The sequence below is a fragment of the Stegostoma tigrinum genome, chromosome 5, assembly GCF_030684315.1.
Source record: "Stegostoma tigrinum isolate sSteTig4 chromosome 5, sSteTig4.hap1, whole genome shotgun sequence".
Classification (NCBI taxonomy): domain Eukaryota; kingdom Metazoa; phylum Chordata; class Chondrichthyes; order Orectolobiformes; family Stegostomatidae; genus Stegostoma; species Stegostoma tigrinum.
Window position 1 is genome coordinate 71,767,539 of NC_081358.1, and position 21,533 is coordinate 71,789,071.

At 42.5% G+C, this 21,533-nt stretch overlaps 1 long non-coding RNA gene across 1 annotated transcript in view; it reads left to right on the forward strand.

Annotated features, from left to right (window-relative positions):
• Positions 1–14,689: 14,689 nt before the first annotated feature.
• Positions 14,690–21,533, forward strand: part of LOC132209625 (uncharacterized) — a 100,229-nt gene continuing 93,385 nt past the window's right edge. Inside the window, exon 1 of the long non-coding RNA XR_009445804.1 lies at positions 14,690–14,790. This is a non-coding gene — a long non-coding RNA (uncharacterized LOC132209625). The remainder of the gene's footprint in view (positions 14,791–21,533) is intronic.

The following is a 21,533-nucleotide window of genomic DNA, read 5'->3' on the forward strand; positions in this document are numbered from 1 at the left end:
AAGCTGAACTTGATCAAATCATTTGCGGACAGATTTTTTCAAGGTTTCAATGTCTTAAGTGATGAGGCGTAACGATTAATCTCCAGCAGTTGAATGCCTTAGGTGATTGCTCACATGCCTTGCTAATTTTTTATTTTGATTTTTGGTTGCATTGCCATGTGTACTCAGGTACAAAAGTACAAGAATACAGTGAAAAGTGTGCAATGTTTCCACACAACGCACCATCTTAGGTACAAGTGCCAAGGGGCAGAATCTTAAGGAATGAATATGTGGGGTCTTCACATTCTCCAGTAGCCATCCTCTTCATGGGTTATCCAAAGCACTGGAAGTGCAATGTACAGTGCTGCAATGAAATAGCCACTTTTGACTGTAAGGTCAGGGCACTCTGTACTTTGAAGTTCAATTCAGGTTTACTAAACGATAGTATTTGATATTAAAGCACATTTTCACAATGAATTGTTTTGAAATATCTAATCTGATTCTTGCCCAATTTGTCAACAGAATGCTCAGTGGTATTAGGGCTTGGAACAAAAGGCTGCTTTCATTACATCAAACAACTAGTGCCAACAAAGCCACAGACGCTATGAAGTCGATAATGAAGTCATTTTGTGCTGTAGTGTCATCAAAACAGAACTTGGGGCAATCCTCATGCAATAACAACTTGTTGCTTTTGCATCCAGATCATTAATGCCAAGTGAATGGTGCTGTGCAGAGGAGCAATGCCTCTTTATTATCTTTGCCTATAACGTTTTAAGCAGTACCTGTAGGGAGAGAGGAAGTGATGGGCAGTCTAACTACAAGGTATTTCAAAGGGAAAAACAGAATTAACATTTTGCTTCTGATGACCCTTCCTCAGGACTGATAGTGGCTGGGAAAATGTCAGTTTATATGCAGTAAATAGAGAGGTGGGTGGGGTAGAGAGTAAATGATAAGATAGAGTCCAAAGAGAGAGAAAAACAGTTGCACAGGCAAAGGAGTCGCTAACGATCAGGTTGGGAGGGTGCATAGTTGTTAATGGGGAATGCTAGTGACTAACAACAGGGGGTGTGTAACGGCAAGCTATGTGGTAACAAGGACTGGTGTGCGTGGTAGCGGACATGGGAGAGTTTAGGCCCTAAAATTATTAAACTCAATATTGAGTCTGGAGATTTGTAGGTTCCCCAAGCAGAAAATGAGGTGTTGTTCCTCCAGATCGCGTTGGGCTTTGCTGGAACACTGCAGCAAGCCAGAGACAGAGATATTGGCCAGGGAGCAGGGTGGTGCATTAAAGTGGCAGAAACAAGTAGTTCAGGGTCTTTTTTGCGAGCAGAACCAAGATGTTCTGCGAAGCGGCCACCAAGTCTACGCTTTGTTTCCCCAATGTAGAGGACACCACATTTTGAGGAGCAAATGCAGTAGACTAGATTCTGTGAAGGGCAGGTGAAGTGTTGCTTCACCTGGAAGGTATGTTTGGGCCCTTGGATACTGGGGAGGAAGGAGGTAAATTGACAGATGTTGCACCTTCGCCGGTTACAGGGGAAGATAATGTAGGCCTGTGGGGAGGTGTTAGGCGTGAAGGAAGTGTGGATCAGGGTATCCCAGAGGAAATGGTCTCTATGGAAGGTGGAGAAGGGAAGGGAGGGCAATATGTGTCTGGTGGTGGCATCGTACTGGAGGTGGCAGAAATGGCATCTGATGATCTTCTGGATGTGGATGCTGGTGGGATGGTAGGTGAGGAATAGGAGAATGCTATCGCTGTTGTGGGAGGGAACAGAAGGGATGAGAGGTGAAGTGCGGGAGAGAACCCTATCGACAATGGAGCTGGGGAATCCTTGGTTGAGGAAGATGGTGGACATTTCAGAGGCTCCCTTGTCGAAGTTGGCCTCATCTGAACATATGCAACGGAGACGGAGGAACTGACTTCCAGTTTAGCTGTTCCAGCCATCTCTTCTTTACCATGGACTTGCAATCTCTTTACACATCCACTCCCCAACAGGAGGATCTTACCGCTATCCACTTCTTCCTGGAGCAATGACCTGAACCATCCCCACCCACCACCACCCTCCTCCACTTGGCCGAGCTCGTCCGCCTCCTCTACAACTTCACTTTCACCTTCTCTGATTTTCTTCCGGTAAGAGGGGTTGTCATGGGTACCCAAATGGACCCTAGTTATGCCTGTCTCTTTGTACAGTTCATGGAACATTCCTTGTTACAGTCCTATTCTGGCCCCCACCCACAACTCTTTCTCCGATACATCAATGACATCATCGTGCTGCTTCCCTCTCTCGTCCGGAATTGGAAAACTTCATCAATTACACCTCCAATTTCCACCTTGTCATCAAGTCACCTGGTCTATCTCTGACTCCTCCCTTCCCTTCCTCAACATTTCTGTTTCTATTTCTGGGGATGGACTGGCCAATAGCATTCACTGCAAACCCACCGACTCCCACAACTATCTGGACCATACATTCTCACACCCTGCTTCCTGTAAAGACTCCATCCCATTCTCTCAGTTCCTCCGTCTCTGTCGCAGGTGAGGCAAATTCGACAGGGGAGCATCCGACATGTCCACCTTCTTCCTCAACCGAGGACTCCCCAGCTCCGTTGTTGACAGGGCCCTCAACTGGGTCCGACCCACCTCCCACACTTCTGCTCTCACCCCTTCGCTTCCCTCCCGCAAAAGCGATAGGGGTCCCCCTTATCCACACCTACCATCCCACCAGCATTCACAGCCAGAACATCATCAGACGCCATTTCTGCCACCTCCAGCAAGATGCCACTACCAGACACATATTCCCCTTGCCTCCCTTGTCCGCCTTCCGCAGGGACTGTTCCCTTTGGGACACACTGGTCCACACCTCCGAACAGCCCTATGGCACCTTCTTCTGTAACCAGCGAAGATGCGACACCTGCCCATTTACCTCCTCCCTCCCCAGTATCCAAGGGCCCAAACATACCTTCCAGGTGAAGCAACACTTCACCTGCACTTCCCAGAATCTGGTCTACTGCATCCACTGCTCACAATGTGTCTCCCCTACATTGGGGAAACGAAGCATAGACTTGCTGACCACTTCGCCGAACATCTATATTCTTTTTGGAAAAATAGACCCTGAACTACCTGTTGCCTGCCACTTCAGTGCACCACCCTGGTCCCTGGCCAACATCTCTGCCTCTGGCTTGCTGCAGTGTTCCAGCAAAGTCCAACGCAAGTTGGAGGAACAACACCTCATTTTCTGCTTGGGGATCCTACAGCCCTCCAGACTCAATATTGAGTTCAATAATTTTGGGGCCTAAACTCTTCCATGTCCCTTACCCCACACACCAGTCCTTGTTACCACATGGCCTGCCACTACACACCCCCTGTTAGTCACTAACAGCCCCCATTAACAACTGTGCACCCTCCTGACCTGATCGTTAGCAACTCCTTTGTCTGTGCAACTGTTTTTCTCTCTCTTTGGGCACTATCTTAGCACTTGCTCCCTACCCCAACCATCTCTCTATTTTCTAAACACAAACTGATGCTTTCTCAGCCTCTATCAGTTCTGAGGAAGGGTCACTGGACCTGAAACATTAACTCTGCCTTTTCCTTCACACATGTTGCAAGACCCGCTGACCTTTTCCTTTCAACTTTGTTCTTGTTCCTGATTTACAGCATCTGCAGTTCTTTCGGTTTTTAGATATTGCAAGGCATCTTTCTCAAACCACTTCTATCTTCTTTAAAGCCCCCGCAAAGACTGTTTGCTTCATTCGCAGAGAAACCATTTGAAAATTATCTACATATAAAGGAAGTAGATTTACATCACTAACATGCTGTTAAATACTGTATGCCTTTTGAAAGAAGTTGCTGACTTTTACAGAGTGTGTAATCTTCCAGATCCAGTGATGAGCAACTGCACAACATGTTCTGCAAGTCATTGACACAGCAGAAACTTTGCAACAGTCAGACAACTGTCTTGTGAAGATCAAGCAAACCACCTGAGATACAGCACTTCAATACGATACAAAATTGTAATGAGTGGATGAACTGAAACCATCACAGAGATGCATGATGCCTTTAAAGAATATTATACGGAATGGAGGGGAACTGATTGCCCTAGTATCCTGTGCAGAGGAACAAAATGTACTTTACCCTAAAACAACGAGGGTAGAAACACAGAAGCACTTCTACGTAAGTCATAAACAAATTCAGCCCAGACAGAGTAAAGTAAAAGAAATCTTTCATGAAAATGAGATTAAGGAGTGCATCAGCTAGTGTCATGATTTTGTTTTCAAACTATGTATGTGGCAAATTTGAAAGTGTACATCATCTCTTTTTAAAAAAGGGGATGCTTGAAGACATTGTTTATGAACAACTGAGGTAAAATAACAGATGTAAATCCAGTTCATAATCCTCCCTGAAGACACAGTGTCCTTGAATCAGTATTACAATGGTAGTTGATGGAGTAGGCTGAGAAGCAGCATTGAAGTACAGAGGAATCCTGTGTGTTGGTTGAAAATGAGCCATGAGCAGTCTTATGTGTTGGCATATGTAAGATGTCAATAACTGTGGATGCAGGGTGATTGTGGCCAGTGCCCATGTAACTTACCTTGAGATGTTGTTGCCTAATATCTAACACAGAAATTCTTTGAAGCAAGCAGCAAGCTGAACTTGCCAAGTACTCGAGATAACAAATGGATGGAGCTGGATGAACACAGCAGGCCAAGCAGCGTCTTAGGAGCACAAATGCTGACGTTTAGGGCAAAGACACAGAGAAAACTCAACTTTTAGGAACTCTGGGACAAAAATAGAAATTTCTGGAAAAGCTCAGCAGGTTTGGCAGCATCTGTGGAGAGAAATTAAAGTAAACATTTTGGGTCGAGTGACCTTTCCTCAGAACTTTTATCATTCAGGTTCTCACTGAGCTGGAGTGCATATTTGAAAGATTGTGACACATATAGGAAGGGGGAAAGAATTTCCGGATAGTTCTATCCAATATATATGGACACTTCAAAGAAAAATCCAGATTCATGAAGGGAAGGATGAGATTGTTATTGGGACTGCGCAACAGGAATTTGAGAAAGTTTGAAAAGGAGGTAATGTAGATACTTGTCCCATCCAAAAGGTATATATTCACTACCTGGGAGGAATAGGACCAAAATTTCAGGGAGGATAGACTCAATGCAGACCAAGACATCATTGACTCAGAAGATTGCTCAGAGGGACAGAATAGAAATGTGGAATCTATAGGGGACAATACAATTAAGGAGATATATAAAGCCTCCTACAGCCAGAGTTAGGGATGTTGTCTGGAAGCTGGAAACCAAGTTGGAAATATAGGAGATTAATCCAGATGATGGGTTCCATCTTGGAACAAATAACACAGGGTAAAATCCAATAGGGGCCTGAACAGCATGGGCTACGGTGAAATTTGTGGCAGAATCAGGAGAGAAGTCCAGCATGGCCCATCTAAATATTGGGAGAGCCCTGTTCCACCTTTTATGTTTTTGACAAGTGGCCTAACAAGTTTCTTGCTAGGCAGCAGATGATGGGTTCCATCTTGGAACAAAGATGGTTATTTGTTAAATATTTTGTTAACCACCCAAGTCGCTTCTTAATATGCAACTTCCTATCTTACCAATTATGCCAGACAAGGCAGACGTCAAAGAAATTCAACATGAAAACCTAGTACTCGCTTGGGTTTTCAGGTTGAATTTCTTTGACGTCTGCCTTGTCTGGCATAATTGGTAAGATAGGAAGTTGCATATTAAGAAGCGACTTGGGTGGTTAACAAAATATTTAACAAATAACTTGCAGCTGCCTAGCAAGAAACTTGTTAGGCCACTTGTCAAAAACATAAAAGGTGGAACAGGACTCCCCCAATATTTAGATGGGCCATGCTGGACTTCTCTCTTGATTCTGCCACAAATTTCACCGTAGCCCATGCTGTTCAGGCCCCTATTGGATTTTACCCTGTGTTATTTGTTCCAAGATGGAACCCATCATCTGGATTAATCTCCTATATTTCCAACTTGGTTTCCAGCTTCCACACGACATCCCCAACTCTGGCTGTAGGAGGCTTTATATATCTCCTTAATTGTATTGTCCCCTATAGATTCCACATTTCTATTCTGTCCCTCTGAGCAATCTTCTGAGCCAATAATGTCTTGGTCTGCATTGAGTCTATTCTCCCTGAAATTTTGGTCCTTATCCTCCCAGGTAGTGAATATATACCTTTTGGATGGGACAAGTATCTACAGAACCTTTTTTCAAACTTTCTCAAATTCCTGTTGCGCAGTCCCAATAACAATCTCATCCTTCCTTTCATGAATCTGGGTTTTTCTTTGAAGTGTCCATATATATTGGATAGAACTATCCAGGAATTCTTTCCCCCTTCCTATATGTGTCACAATCTTTCAAATATGCACTCCAGCTCAGTGAGAACCTGAATGATAAAAGTTCTGAGGAAGGGTAACTCGACTCAAAATGTTAACTCTAATTTCTCTCCACAGATACTGCCAGGCCTGCTGAGCTTTTCCAGAAATTTCTATTTTTTGTCCCAGAGTTCCTAAAAGTTGATTTTTATCTGTGTCTTTGGTCAACACAGTCTCTCAATCACAAACATATACATTCTGCAATCTAGAAATTGTGTTAACTCCGACATGTCTCAGATTAGCTTTATTTTAGTTGTATTTTATCTTAATCCATTCTGTGGATTGCTGACTTGCTGCACCAGGGAGCCTTCGGCATTCAGTGATCCTGAGAGTGATATCATCAGGAGTTCTCAGCTACTGGCTGGGCCACCCATGATGGTAAGGTCAAAGGGGAGGAACCAGACAAAATGCAATCCAAAACAAGCCCTCTGCAATGATCCAGGCAGAAGATATTCATGTGATATCAACGGCTGCATTGGCAGAAGAATGCTGCAGTAGTAGGCAGATCAGCACTCGTTCCCCTGGCTCTGGAACTGGATCTACTTTTGGTTAAGGACCGTCTGTCTATGGATGTGTAATGGCATTTCCATGTTTAAAGATGTCCCACACAAGGCAACTGCTTGGAAAATGTGTGGTTGAAGACATTGTTCTCAGATCGCACGCATCAAGGATGCACACGACCATGACAAGTAACACAGAATTCCTTAGGTAAACAATCGTACTTATTAGCTAGTGATTGCCAATAATGACTTCATCTTATTAATTAATTAAATTACTCATTCTATGTTTATTTATGTACCCAAGCAGGCAGATGAGCTTTGGGTTTGACATTTCATCTGAAAGACACCAGGCCCCTTGAAATCTCCCTCAGTACTCCACTTAATCATTAGCTTAGATGATGTTCAATGAATGGGGTTTGGTCAGAGAGGTAAGATGTGCTACCAATTGAATCTAACTTCACGTCCATAACCACCTCTCCCCACCCCCCTCATAAATTGTCTATTTTATTTTTCAAAAAGTATTATCTCAGTGTAAGATGCTAAAAATTTGAAAAATATGATGATAAGTAAGGTCCTGAACAACTTCATTCACCAAAGAATACTTAATCATTAGCTAATACTAAACAAATGTTCAGAGGAAGCAATTTCAAGCGGTAAAGTTTTCAAGTGGTATCACAATTTTTCTTGTGGTACAGTTGTAGCATCCCTACCCCCGTGTGAGGAGGCACAGGTTCAAGTACACTCCTTCCAGAAGTGTGTTGTAGAACATCTGAGCAGATTTGTTTACAATCACACCATACTGACAATACACTGAACGTATCTTTTATAGAGGTAAGAAATATACTTCCCAACAGATAGGAACTCCAAATGAAATAATTGTGAAATACAGAATTGCTGAACAAATATTTTTAGAATTGAACTGTAAATGATGGTGTAAAATTTCTCAATTCACATACCTGTATACATACAATAATCACTAAATAGGTACAGGTCCCTATAGATTTATCCTGTAACTGGTCGTTTCCCCAAACACGTCAAACTCATTCCCTTGACACAAGGCATAGGGTGGAATCTTATAGGTGCCTGAAAGATGTGGCCTATTATGAGATTTGTGGCAGAATTGGGTGAGAATCTAGTGAGGCCTAACTCGATATCAGGAATAATTTGCTGCCTCTTTCATTCATTTGTCAAGCGTTAAAGCAGGTTTTGCACAAGACAGTGGCCTGTTTGCTAATTAGGGAGGATTATAGCTTATTAGATGCCTTCTTTATGCCTCAACTTGCTTCATCAATATTCAGCATTTTATCTTACCAAAGGCACCAAACAAGCTCAACTTTGAGAATTTTCAACATGGAAGTCAGAACAGTTATCTGGGGCTTGCAAAAATGCTCCTTGATACTGAATACTGGCATCATTATCACATGACACTCTCCATGGACACCAGCCAAACATATTTCGTATCCAAGAAAATTGGAATCTGACATGTGCCAGCCTCTAAGAACCTCATGGCACATCGCTAATCCTCCTACAGTGTGCTTCTGCACTTCAATGCTCAGGATGCAAACTGGAAGGAGGAGGTGTTCCTTCTGAAGTGAGAGGGACGTACTATAGGAAGCATGTGGCCATTATCATTGTAATGCTACAGCAGGGACACAGCACACTCAGTGACACACATCCAGTTCATGGGCTCAACCAAGCTGCATCTACAGCTATTTTACCTCCTGTCATGGTGCTTATTCGCTCTAAACATACCTGGATGATTGTAGCAGCCCTGCCTTGCATAGGTTTATATGATGTCTTTTCAGCCAGAGGTAGTAGGCTCACAATACTGCTGTCTTGCCTTGCCAGTTAGCAAACACACAAAGCTAGAAAGCTTGTTATAGTTGTCAGCCGTCCTCATTCAAGTCAAGATAGACTTCATGCAGGGGATCCCAAAACAGTAAGTCAAGGGAAGTCTCCAATATCTCTTCATAGGTTTGAGCATGATCAGTTTGCCCCTCGGATGGGTAAATTCAGGATGCTTTCCTTGAAAGAAGTGAGAAGGTATTCCTCCTGGAATGAGACGGACGATGGCTGGAAATAAAAACGAGCGTGTAGCACAGCTGTTCTGTTTAGTGCAGATTTAGAGAGGTCCCTAACAAATGAATGAGTAGAGAGGGCAGATGCTGGGATGGGTGATAACAAGTGAGGGAGGATGTTGCAGGTAATACTGAGAGTGGAAGAGCATGTGCCTTGGTGGAGGTACTGTAGCAGAGACAGAGTGAGTCTGAGGTATCAGAAAGAAGATGGTGGCACTTATGCTAGCAGAGTGGAGAAAGTCATTGACCTTCTTCCCCTATAGCTGGGCTTTTCTCCAGATGGCTAAGTCCACATTGACTGAAGTAGGAACCTTGGACCAGACTGGTATGCCCTGGAGCTGTGGCCTCGTCTACTGTTCCTAGGGGAGGATGATGTCCCACCTATGCGCAATCTTACCACAGGCTTCTGGCCACAAAGCAAAACACCAAATTTCCCTTGAGTGCCATGTCTGAGGCAAATGTCAGGAACTGTGCAGGGCAGCTGAGCAGGTGAGCAGTATCAGTGCGGGAAAAACGAAATTAAAGTTTCAAGTCCAGTGACCCTTCTTTTGGAGTTAAATTTTAATCTTTGCGTTTAAGGCCATTTACAACATTGAATATGAAAATACACAGGCACCTCTTACATCCAACATTGCAACATTGTTGTATGGTGTACTTCCCCCACTAACATTGATATGCCAGCTTAACATGCGTAAACTTTGGATGGGCAGAAAAGCAAACAGTCACCTGATATTATTAGATCGACATGAAAGCCTGTTCCTGATAGTGCCTGCCTGGATGCATAATGGCCTTCTAGAGAAGGTATGGGTGCCAGGAATGCCAGGCAATTCCTGGCAATTTGTTTGGCAAATTACATGTAAGATAGGGCCAGAGCAGATGAGAGTCATGTCATAGGTAGGTAGTTAATGAGGTGAGCTCTGTGAGATATGGTAAGAAAACGTTCTGTGCAAAATGGCAGAAATCCATCCAAAATATTTGATGATCCAACTCTTTGTCAAAAAATATAAGATTCAGTCCATAGTGTCCATCACTGAAAACGTTTCCTTTGAGCTGAACCTTGCACCATCATGTGTCATTTCAATGAACTGGTACATCAAAGGACCAGCAAGTGTTCCTTTTCACAGAACTCTGCATCACACACACAAGGAATGCTCAACCATTCCATCAGAAAGGCGGCAAATAGCCCAATATCAAATTGTGAACTTCAGACTAAATTATGATGATCTAGGTCATTTACAAGTAAAATAATAGCTAAGGATTATATAAGTAGCGTGCAATCAGCAATATTAGATTCCATGAAGACTTGATAAAATGAACATCTGGATGACATTTTCTCATCTGTGGAAGCCGAGAAGAGGTTAAATGGGAATATGGAATTTAAAATGCAAACCGATCTGCCAGAATCTTACTGAATGAAGAGGCCAAATTGTCTATTTCTGCTCTTATTTTCATTTTCATATGATCAGTAGAGAATACAGACTTAAAATAAGTGATTTCCACTTTAAGATGAGTTTCTTTTTCACTCAGGTCATGAATCTGTGGAATTATCCTTCCCAGAAAGCAGTGGTAGCTAGTTGATTCAAGGCTCAGTTAGATTGTTCATCAATAAATGGGGTTGAGAATACAACCAGATCATGATTTTGTTGAATGGCAGAGCAGGGCTGAGTAGCTGAATGGCCTATCCCTGTTCCTAAGTTCCATATTCTTATGTTCCAGTACAGTATTTGATTTATACAATACATACACAATCTCAAAACAACCCTCTTGATCAGACAGATTTTACTTGTTCAGGTGCATTTAAATATTTTGGGTGGGCACCCATGTTGTTTGCAACACAGCCTCTTCAGGCTAGAGAAAAAAATGGTCAACTGTATTTACCAAAATTGAAATCTTCCTTCAGTACTAATTGCACTGTAAGTAAAAGGTAGCTTGTTTCTACATTTTTCAGTTTCAGTATTGTATTTAATTACTTGGTCAATCAATTAAAAAAAGAGTTCACTCCTTCTCATGTAGATAATTTCAAATTACTTTATGATTGGATGCTCAGGCTTAATCTAAGGATATAGAATTGCTGCATTCACCCAAAAATCTATATTTAATTCAATGACGTGCAACTGTGTTGACCAAAAAAGTAGAAAATGTTTTTATACACCACAAAATGGACTTTTAGCAATTTTAGCAAATGAAATTTTTATTGTGTTCATGTAAAACTGCTTAATGTAGTTTCACACAGGTGCTAAGTCTATTTATTGTAAAAGGGTTAATGATTGTACTAAAATAGTGGAGAAATAAAAATGGTCTGTAAAGCATGACACTCTCAATCCCCTAATTATTGCTGACAGCTATTTCTCGACCTGCATATCTACCCAATCTGAAAATAAACTGTGAATGGACAATCGTAAGTATGAATCTAAAGTCAGCATTTGGCAACATGATTTCTCAAGCAATGCTTGTTGGAAGAAGCTCAACTCTGTTTCCAGGATCAGGAAGAAGGACTCTGTGTCTACAAAAAGATTAAAACACCAAATTAGCCGTCTAAAAATGGCTGCCAGAATGAGGACTGTGGACACTACTTGTTGGTACTTTTGTGAGTCTTTTGTGCTATTGGCAAACAAAAAAAATCAAACTTTAAACAGTCATTTCTGTTACAAGAAGTTGTCAAAGGAAGAACATACATGCTTAAAGTGAACTATACTGTTAATTTGTGTTGCTTATCTTACATGGGTAATCTCTTTCAAAAGCTAGAAAACTCGTTTTAATTTAAGCATTGCAAAACAGAGTGGACTTGATTCAGATGACTCTGGCTGAACCCTACTATGGTATTAATACACAGCAGCTGGCTTCAGCTTATCTCAATACTTTAATTTTTCCTTTACATTTCCTGACCATGTGCACTGTAACTTACATTGAAGGCAATCACCAAATTCATCTAGTATCTATCCTTTTCATCCTAGATTATACTTAATAAGCACCATGGGTATAGTTGACTATTACAATGTGTTTCATGGAGCTAAGGTCTGAATTTTCATTTACTAAATAAATCAGAATGCCATTCTCTTTTAAGTTATTTTCTAGGTCTTTGAATGACCACTTACTATACTAACATAATAATCAATTGAATCATTTCCTTAAAAGATAGTATGTTTTCTTAAGTAGGAATAAAACATTAAATTAAAACACTGGTTTTAATTTAAGGAGACAGTCAAGTGTATATGTGTAAATGTGAAATAAGGTCAAAACGTTGATCAGACATATGTGAATCATCTGCAGGGACATTTTCATCCTCCACAACTCACTGTAAACTAAACAGTTAGTCAGATCGTGAACTGGACAGTACATAAGAAAAGCCACATCAAAGGCCCCGTATGGAAGGCGTGGGAGACAGACTACAACAAGATTGCAAGACGCTTTCTGAGTCAGACAACTTCCATTGTGGAAATGCACAGGAAACTGCAGAGCAATGAAGGACACTGCCCAGGCTGTTCCCTTCTCATTTCTCCAACAATACAATTTTGCTTTCAACTGTAGTTAAAAAAAGATTGTTTTACTTGTAATTAATTGATTCTGTTTTTACAGCTATGACATTCACTGTGAGTATTAAGCCATCTGATTATCCTGATATGTGTTAGACTGATAGGAGCCTTCCTATTATCATAGTCAATTTGCCAGGCAACTGCATGAACTTGAACTTAGCAGCCTGTCATTTAGAAAGAATGAAGCAACATGAGAGAGTCAGAAAAGAAGCAGATGTACTTTTCAATAAAAATGACAAGGAAGTATCAAAACGTTGCTGTTTTTATTAACCAATTAAAGGCTTCCTCAGGAGCTGCCAATGGATATAGGATCTTCCCATTGTAGTAAAAATCTTTACAGAATAAAATGGCGCAAATTTGAATTCTTGTAGGAATTAGAAATTGGCTTGAACCAGAGCAAGTGCTAAAGAGTTAAAATCAGCTACAGAATTCTTATGTTAAACAGGAGGCAATTTTAGTCAGGGGTCTCATGTCTAATTGTTACCCTATTAGTGTGTTTGAACAGTTGACAAGGACAGCATCAGGTTTAAATCTAACAGCCTCCACAAATAGCGCATCCATATTCATTGTGTAAGCTAACACAAAAATAGTCAGCAGAGTGCGGCACCACTGTGATGGTACTACTAACTGAAATGCTGCAAAATAAAGTAATGCACCGATCAACGTTTTTCTGAAATGGAACATCTAAAGGTATATGCGATTAGCTAGACTTACCCTCACCCATTTAGATTTTCTTTTACATTTTGAAGTTGCTAAAAGCATAAGGTGATCAGCAAACTGAGAAGGAAATGTGACATTTTCTACTTAACTGCAAGCCAATTCATCACACCCATACTGAATTTCCAAATTAGCTATCACTTTTTACACCAAACTACAAAATTAATCATTTTTAAAATATTGTGAAATCAACTGCAATTATGATTAAATTATGCTGAGTTTCATTACATTGTTAAAACAGACATAACATTTGAGAAACTTTCTTAGAGAAAAGATTTATTCCCAGTTTTTTCACTTTTATTCTATGGATGTAGATTATAAGAAGTGGATTATAGTCCATGACGATTATGAGTTTGAATATGATATGAATCTGTAAACTTGATTTTATGTAATTATATGATAATTAACAGCAATCATTAAATATAAGTAATGGAGATATATTACATTCCTGAACCTCATCATATATTTTTAAACGTTTATTTTTAGTACAGCCTATACATAGTTTAAGACTTTATTCAAAAAGAAATCGATGCATTAAATTTCTCACAATGGGCTATGTGTTATTCACAGAATTAATCTTGGGATTTTGGTTGGATATGATAATGTATCATTTTTCTAGTTTAACAGTTATTCAAACTAAAATCCGTTTATTCTCTTTAACGTTTTTCAGTTTCAAAGTGCCTAAATGCGAACTTTCATTCATATGTCATAATGTTTTATTGTCAGGAGAATTGATGTTAGGTTTGCTGTAAATAGGTAAATATTACATGCTGTTAGACAAAATATGAGCTTTCACTAGTTTCTGCAAGCCTAATGAAATCGCATTGACCTTCCTTTTCTTTTTAACATTATACAAATTTTGCAATTGCAAAAGTTTCAACTTGGCTATGGGAGCAATTAAGAGTATTGCGGCACTTGGCAGTATTATTCAGATTTGGCTTTTCATTTTGAAATGCAGTTTTACACAGGCCAAGAGAAAAATATACTTCATCTTTCAAAAGTATCAAAAGTCCTTAAGGGGAATCTTGGAAGGTAGGAGGCGTAGGAGCAGAGAAAAGAGAATACAGTGCCAGTAACCAGAAACAACTGAGTCATTCAGCAAATCAGAGATGTTTAAATTCACTATACCACTAACAAGGCCTTCACATCCCCATGGTAGGCAAAGCTCCACGCAGAGCCCTGTGAAGGTTTTTTTTTGTAATCCACCGCCTATCTATTATAATTGTTTCCAGATTTGTGTGGGAGGTCAGGGCCCTGGAGTGCTGCTGCATGCCAAGTTTATAAACACAGCAGTATTTCCAGATGGCCACTGGCTCCAGACTGGCTAGCAGGTTGATTGGGACCAGAATAACAACAGGTGGAGAACAGACAATGAATTCCTTGACACTCTTTCCATGTCCCCCACCACCCTACCACCTCAACAGTTTTTGGGTTCTAAAATAAGAAGAATACTTGGCATACAGGAGTGAGGTATGCAGTTTAGAAAATTCTTACAGTAATTACTGTGTAAAGCAGAGACTGATTTTCATCTCAGGGATTTGGCAGAAATGTGAAAATACCAACACAGAGGAGGTGAGAAATACTGCATGCAAGTGGTGAATAAATGCAATAAAACTGTCCATATTTGCTTCTACATTTTACAAGTTATATTTTGCACTTTTCCTGGATTTCTGTTGATGCGATAACGGATATCACGTTATATTTATGGGAAATGATAAGCCCTTGTGTAAATTCAGTTTCTTTAATCCATCAATGACAAGTTTGTTTAAATTCAGGCAACGTTATTGAAAGAGTTTTTCTTAATTTCAATGATTAATTCAGTCATTTGCTAAATACAGCAACAAGTACTGCTTTATAGTAGGTTAGAATTGTAAGTGATTTGGTGCAACAAAGCAAAAGAAAACGAGAAGGGAGTTAAAGTAGATAAAAACGTTCAAGCCTTTTATAGGTTTCAAGAGAAAACAAGATTGTGCAATATAACTTCTTGGACTCTTCAAGGCCTACCAGAAACTACTGATAGGCCCTTTCCTACATGTTGTCAGGCAGCATTTGGGTTTACTCTAAAAATACTTTTAATAAAGAAGTACTTGTGTGTCTGTTCAGTCACATTACTTTTAGTGATTACATGTAAAGATGATTGTTTGTGTCTTTTTCACATAATGAGTAATGTTTTTTTTCAGATTTTATCAATTATAATCTGTGCTTGATGATTCAATCATGGTTTGTGCAAAAGGCCCCCATTTTCCAATAGTTTGTATTAAGCAACACAAACGTCATGGCAAAATTTAAATTTATGGCCAAGAACAATTTTTGAATCATCAAACATTTTGAATTAGACAAGTGTAAATTCGGATATAGATTGTAGATAAAATTTGTGGAGTTGTTAGGTAAAAGTGCAACTTCTATGAATCTCAAATCTATTAGGCTTTAAAACAAGCACAGTTAAACATTAAACAATTTCACATTTTCTTAATTTGGATATTCAGTGGGAATGGGCCCTCTTTCCTCGGGTGTCCCTCACCTGATTTTTGACTAAGGCTAGTCAATATATTTATCAATGAGGAAAATACAAATCAGAAAGAGCCAAAATGTGCTGCTAATTGATTGAGTCCACTGTTTTACATTATCACACATTCAAAATCCACCTGTTGATCAGATGAAGGGTCACCAACTTGAAATGTTATCTTTACTTTCTCTTCACAAATGTTGCTAGGCCTGCTGAGTTTCACCATCAATTTGTTTTTGTTCCACCCCTCACCTGTTTGATAGTTTGATACCTTCTGTTGTAGAATACAAATCAAATGCTCTGTACTGTGCTGGGCAGCATGGTGACACAGTGGTTAGCATGGCTTCCCTCATAGTTCTGGGGACCTGGGTTCAATTCCACCCTTGAGTGACTGTCTGTGGGAGTTTGCAATTCTCCCTGTGTCTATATGGATTTCCTCCAACTATCCAAAGATGTACAGGCTAGGTGGATTAGCCATGGAAATGTCAGGTTATGGAGATAATTTCGGTAGCTGTTGGTAGGATGCTGTTTGGAGGGTTGCTGCAAACTTAATGGGCTGAATGGCCTCTCTTTGCACTGTAGGGTTTCTATGAAAACTTACTGATGTGGGATCACAGCTGCATTTTCAGTAAATTCACTTGCAACAAATCAACAACTTCCCCTCATGAGGGTAGAATATTTCAGGGGCCAAGGCAAGATTTGAGGCACAATCACTTGAGAAATTGACGACACTTAGTGTGATGAGGTGAGTTTCATGCTGGGAAGCTTAACAATTAAAGAGGAGTATACCTTGTTAAACACCTATTTTATGCCACAGCTCACCTCAGTAATATGTGATAATGGGAACTGCAGATGCTGGAGAATCCAAGACAACAAAGCGTGAAGCTGGATGAACACAGCAGGCCAAGCAGCATCTCAGGAGCACAAAAGCTGACGTTTCGGGCCTAGACCCTTCATCAGAGAGGGTGATGGGGAGAGGGTTCTGGAATAAATAGCGAGAGAGAGGGAGGCGGACCGAAGATGGAGAGAAAAGAAGATAGGTGGAGAGGAGAGTATAGGTGGGGAGGTAGGGAGGGGATAGGTCAGTCCGGGGAAGACAGACAGGTCAAGGAGGCGAGATGAGGTAGTAGGTAGGAAATGGAGGTGCGGCTTCAGGCGGGAGGAAGGGATAGGTGAGAGGAAGAACAGATTAGGGAGGCAGAGACAGGCTCGGCTGGTTTTGGGATGCAGTGGGGGGAGGGGAGATTTTGAAACTTGTGAAGTCCACATTGATACCATTGGGCTGCAGGGTTCCCAAGCGGAATATGAGTTGCTGTTCTTGTAATCTTCGCGTGGCATCATTGTGGCACTTCAGGAGGCCCATGATGGACCTGTCATCTAAAGAATGGGAGGGGGAGTTAAAATAGTTCGCAACTGATACGTGCATTTGTTTATTGCGAACCGAGTGGAGGTGTTCTGCAAAGTGATCCCCAAGCCTCCGCTTGGTTTCCCCAATGTAGAGGAAAATACATCGGGTACAATGGATACAGTATACCACATTGGCAGAGGTGCAGGTGAACATCTGCTTAATATGGAAGGTGCCGGGTGTGGTGGGGTTGGAGGGGAGTGTGGAGTGGACAAGGGAGTCTCGGAGAGAGTGGTCTCTCCGGAAGGCAGACAAGGGTGGGGATGGAAAAGTGGCTTGGGTGGTGGGGTCGGATTGTAGATGGCGGAAGTATCGGACGTTGATGCATTATATCCGGAGGTTGGTGGGGTCGTATGTGAGAACGAGGGGGATCCTCTTGTGGACGGTTGTGGCGGGGGCGGGATGTGAGGGATGTGTTGCGGGAAATGCGGGAGACGCGGTCAAGGGCATTCTCAACCACTGCGGGGGGAAAGTTGCGGTCCTTGAAGAACGTGGACATCTGGGATGTGCGGGAGTGGAATGCCTCATCCTGGGAGCAGATGCGGCGGAGGCGGAGGAATTGGGAATAGGGCATGGAATTTTTGCAGGAGGGTGGGTGGGAGGAGGTGTATTCTAGGTAGCTGTGGGAGGCAGTGGGCTTGAAATGGACATTGGTTTCTAGCTGGTTACCTGAGATGGCGACTGAGAGGTCCAGGAAGGTGAGGGATGTGCTGGAGATGGCCCAGGTGAACTGAAGGTTGGAGTAGAAGGTGTTGGTGAAGTGGATGAACTGTTCGAGCTCTTCTGGGGAGCAAGAGGCAGCACCGATACTGTCATCAATGTAACGGAGGAAGAGGTGGGGTTTGGGGCCTGTGTAGGTGCGGAAGAGGGACTGTTCCACGTAACCTACATAGCTTGGCCCCATGCGGGTGCCCATGGCCACCCTTTTTATCTGTAGGAAGTGGGAGGAATCGAAAGAGAAGTTGTTGAGGGTGAGGACAAGTTCGGCTATGCGGATGAGGGTGTCAGTGGAAGGAGATTGGTCGGGCCTGCGGGACAGGAAGAAGTGGAGGGCCTTGAGGCCATCTGCATGAGGAATACAGATGTCTAGAGACTGGATGACCATGGTTAAAATGACCTTCCATATTAAGCAGATGTTCACCTGCACATCTGCCAATGTGGTATACTGTATCCATTGTACCCGGTGTGGCTTCCTCTACATTGGCGAAACCAAGCGGAGGCTTGGGGACCGCTTTGCAGAACACCTCCACTCGGTTCGCAACAAACAACTGCACCTCCCAGTCGCAAACCATTTTAACTCCCTCACCCATTCCTCAGATGACATGTCCATCATGGGTCTCCTGCAGTGTCACAATGATGCCACGCGAAGGTTGCAAGAACAGCAACTCATATTCCACTTGGGAACCCTGCAGCCCAATGGTATCAATGTGGACTTCACAAGCTTCAAAATCTTCCCTTCCCCCATTGCATCCCAAAGCCAGCCCAGTTCTTCCCCTCCCCCCACTGCATCACAAAACCAGCCCAGCCTGTCTCTGCCTCCCTAACCTGTTCTTCCTCTCACCTATCCCTTTCTCCCACCCTAAGCTGCACCTCCATTTCCGACCTACTAACCTCATCCCACCTCCTTGACCTGTCCGTCTTCCCTGGACTGACCAATCCCCTCCCTACCTCCCCACCTCCCCACCTATACTCTCCTCTCCACCTACCTTCTTTTCTCTCTATCTTCGGTCCGCCTCCCCCTCTCTCCCGATTTATTCCAGAACCCTCTCCCCATCCCCCTCTCTGATGAAGGGTCCAGGCCCGAAACGTCAGCTTTTGTGCTCCTGAGATGCTGCTTCGCCTGCTGTGTTCATCCAGTTTCACACTTTGTTATCACCTCAGTAATATGAAGCTTCCTGTTTTATCAAAGATGCTGAAATAAGCTAGATTTTGAGAATTCTTCACATGGAAGTCAGATTGAGTACATCATGACCTCAACTCGCCACAGACTAAGGAGTCTCTGTGTTACTCAGTACCAAACAACAACTCTGAGCATGCTCTGTGAGTACTGGCAACATGCACCACATGCCCATGGACATTGGTATCCAACCTGCATCAGCCTTTAGGAAACATCACAGCATATCTCCTGTCTGCATACAGCATTCTTCTGCCCTTCAATGCTGCAGCAAGGACTGCATAATGAGCTGCATCTCCAGCCTGTTCACTTGCTGTCCTCGTGTCCTCATTCACTTTGAAAACCTGGGTGCTGACAGCATCCTTGCCTTGCACAGCTGTGACTTGTTTCCTTGTGCATTTCTCCCTCAGTCAGAGAGACCAAGTTCACAGTGCTGCTGCATTGTATTGCCTGCACAGCACAGGGTCAAAGCAAGAACCTTGTTGCAGTTGTCAGCAGTTCTCAATCTAGTGAAGGGAACTAGCCTATGGCAGGAGTCCTAGCACGATATGTCAAGGGCAGCCTCCAATACCAGTACAGGACTTGAACAGGGTCAGTCAGCCACTTAGGATAGACAGAGCCAAGATGGTCCCAGCATAAGGGGTGAGGAGCCGAATTTCTGGCTGCCAGCCTGCGTTGACACATTCTGCCCTATTGTAGCAACTTTCCTCCCAAAACTGAGAGAGGCACATATTATGCAAGATGCAGGTGGGTGGCGCAGCTGTTCATTTAGGTACAGGAGAGAGACCATACAGTGTTAGTATTGTTGTTATTGGTGTGGGTGACAACAAATGAGTGAAGATGTTGCAGGCACTAGCGAGAGTGGTAGAGCATGAGCTTTGGTGGGAAGTGGGGACTGTAGCAGAGATAGAATGACCCTGTGAGTTATCAGTGAAAAGATGGTGGCATTTCCAATGGCAGAGTGAGAAGATCATTGGATCTTCTTCTTAAAGTGCTGGCCATTCCTGTAGATTACTGAGACTATTGACACGGGTGGTAATCTTGGACCATGCTGTCATGGTCTGGCATCATACCCTACATTGTTGGTCCTGGGTGAAAAATGACATTCCACTTGTTCACCGCCCAATCCAGCAGTGGAGTGCCAAACTTCCCTACCTTGTCTAGAGAAAATGTCAGGAATTGTGCAGGGCAGCTCCAGATGGACAGTGCTTGTCTACGTGCAAAGGATGGAGCCTGACAATTCTGAAATGTCCTGGCATTGGTGAGTTGTTCTGGGAATGGCACATAGCAAAATTGGAATGTGGAAAAGAGGGATTCCTAGGGTCAAGGTAAGTATTAATGAAGTCAGTTGATATAATACAGCAAGAAAACTCACATGTTCTCGTGGCATAAAACCGTCCATAAAACTCGACACAACTGACAGTTAGCCAGAAAAGTAACATTCAGCCCACAGTAAAAATGATCTTTTCCCATGACTTTGGCATTTCTGGTGAATGAGTGCAAGATAAAAAGTTTCAACAAGATGTGTCTGTTTTAGCAATGCTTAAAACTACCATGCCTTAACGTGAGTAGGTTATGAGCAAAATTAACACAATTTGACAAGACGTAATTAAAAAGAGCAATATTATTCTTCTTCATACATGTTTTCAATTACAGTCTGACTTCTTTCTTCCTGTGTATGGGTGTCTGTTCCAATAAGTTGACTCTGCTCTCTGAACTTTTCTAATGCCAGTTAGTGGGTGGAGCGTAGGTTGATTGATCTGAATCAAAGGTCGGCATAGTAGTTCAGTGGTTAGCACTGCTGCCTCACAGCTCCAGGCATCAGGGTTTGATTCCAGCCTTGGGTGACAGTCTGTGTGGAATTTGTACATTCTCCCCGTGTCTGTGTGTGTTTCTGTCTGGTGGTGTGGTTTCCTCCTACAGTCTAAAGATGGTGGATTGGCCCTGCTAAATTGCCATCAGTGTCCTGGGTGTGTTAGCCATGGGAAATGCAGGGTTACAGGAAAAGGGTAAGGGGATGGGTCTGAGTGGGATGCCCTTCAGAGAGTTGGTGCTGTCTGCCTGGTACCCGGGTTTAGGATATATCCTCTGGGCTGCAGAGGATTTTGGAGTGGGAGGGGAAAGGTTCAGTGGCCATGGTCCATATAGGTGCCGACAACACAGGTACAAAGAGAGAGCAGTTCTGCTAAGAAAAAATGATCAGCTGGGGGTTAAATTAAGAAGCAGAGCCAGAAAGGTAATAATCTCTGGATTACTACCTGAACCACAAGCAAATTGGCACAGAGTCAGTAAGACCAGAGAGGTAAACATGTGACTCAAAGATTGGTGTGGGAGAAATGGCTTGAATTAATGGGAGATTGGCATGGGTACTGGGGGTGAAGGGAGCTGTTCTGATTGGACAGGCTCCACCTGAATCATACTGGAACCAGGGTTCTGTTGAATTGCATAACTAGGGCTGTGGATAGGGCTTTAAAGTAAATGTTGGGGGGGGTGGTGCGGTTTCAGTTGAA